General features: G+C 43.9%; 1 pseudogene; it reads left to right on the top strand.

Moving 5' to 3' along the window:
* Positions 1-308: 308 nt before the first annotated feature.
* LOC136650799 (5S ribosomal RNA) lies at positions 309-428 on the top strand (annotated as a pseudogene).
* Positions 429-1,748: the final 1,320 nt, after the last annotated feature.

The following is a 1,748-nucleotide window of genomic DNA, read 5'->3' as shown; positions in this document are numbered from 1 at the left end:
CAAAAATTCTTTCTGTGTCTCACATCGTCAGATAGTTTCTATCGCAGGGGCAAGAGAGGCAGAAAGGAGTTGTTTAATTGAAAAGGAGCCCGGTCTCGTGGGCGGTCAAAGGATCAGGTCCACCTCAAATGTTTCTAAGAGTGATAATGGACTTTGGACAGACACAGTGTGAAGACAGTAATGTCAAAAGAGCAGTATACTGTCAAAAGAGCACTATACTATATGTAACCTCCTTGAAATAACAAGATTGCATGCAGGGATGAGTTTCAGTTTAGTTAAAAAAAAACTTTATTATACATTATTGACAGATTGACAGCAACTGTTACCCTGCACATGCCTGATCTCATCTGATCTCGGAAGCTAAGCAGGGTCAGGCCTGGTTAGTACTTGGATGGGAGACTGCCTGGAAATACCAGGTGCTGTAGGCTTATACCATAGTCTTTCGAGACTGAAGGTTGCCAACCATTGACAGATTGATTTGGGGACCACATTCCATTATTAACAATGTTTGAGGCATTAAACCTTATGAAGAGTATTTGTTTCTCTTTCCTGGGATCATTTTTCTGGGCAAGTTCATAGTTTATTCCATACGCAGACTTAATCAGCCAGCCTCATTAATTGTGAGTAAAGTAAAAACATTTCCATCCTTCTATTCTCCTCCCCCTGCTGGTGCAGCCATGTGAAAAATAGGTGCACTCTATTCAGTGTGTGTGGGGGGGGGGGGGAATTGAGAGGCTTCAGTGTAAGCTTCCCAACTCTCAATGGGTCTCCTCAGACCTGCACTAGCTATGTCAGTACAGCAAGTCTGAAGAGAGAAAGGGGGCGGGTAGGCAACGAAAATGAATGTTTTTAATTCATGTTTTTAATTGTGTTTTTAATGATTATTGTACGCTGCCTTGGGTCCCTTTGGGGAGAAAGGTGGGGTATAAGTGAAGTAAATAAATAAATAAATAAAAGGTAGGGTCTGGTGTGAACCATCACTGCCAGATCCACCCATCCCACAGCTTCCCTGCTCCTATTACGCCCCTTCCCCACCCACTTTTGCCACTTCCCCGCCCTGTTCCACCCTCCCCTCCAACTCCTGTGGTGGTATACCTGCTGCTGCAGGTGGCTGAAGCTCCAGCAAGGCTCTGGCCTTCCTGCTGGTATCCAGGCAGCGCACTACCAAGCACTCTGCCAGAAAGTGCTTTCTGGCACTTTTTCAGCAGCGGCTAGCAGTGGAACATGCCTTCCTCTACTGACCAGAGTTGATGTGATTGGGCTGTCAGTGTATAAAATAGTGTAGTACAGTATATCACTGTAAAAGTGAACTCAGAGACTCAGGTCAAGCAAGCTTCATGTGACAGTACATGCCTTTGCAGTTCCACTTTTTAAACCTACAGGACTGATACATAAGCAGCTGCTTCTTTTTTCATGGCCGCAGCTATACCCTCAAATAGTATGGCTAGGGCTATTATAGGTATTCAAGCTGATGCCCTTCGGAAGGCAGGAGGACCTCCTGAGTGGAAGCTCCTCTCACTGTGTCCCAGGCAGCAGTGAAAACTACAGTTTAAAGTTAGCCAGTAAAGCAGTGGTTCCCAAACTCTTTAGCACTGGGACCCACTTTTTTTTAAAACAGCATTCTATCAGAACCCACCTAGGTTTACCAGACTTTTTAAAAAGGAGATCTAGAAAGAAATAATATTTTATTTTATTTATAAGCAATAATAACCAGGAAAAAGGCCCTCAAGTATTTATCTCCCTATATT

The sequence above is a fragment of the Tiliqua scincoides genome, chromosome 4, assembly GCF_035046505.1.
Source record: "Tiliqua scincoides isolate rTilSci1 chromosome 4, rTilSci1.hap2, whole genome shotgun sequence".
NCBI classification, from domain to species: Eukaryota; Metazoa; Chordata; class Lepidosauria; order Squamata; family Scincidae; genus Tiliqua; species Tiliqua scincoides.
This window is presented reverse-complemented; position numbering and strand designations above follow the sequence as displayed.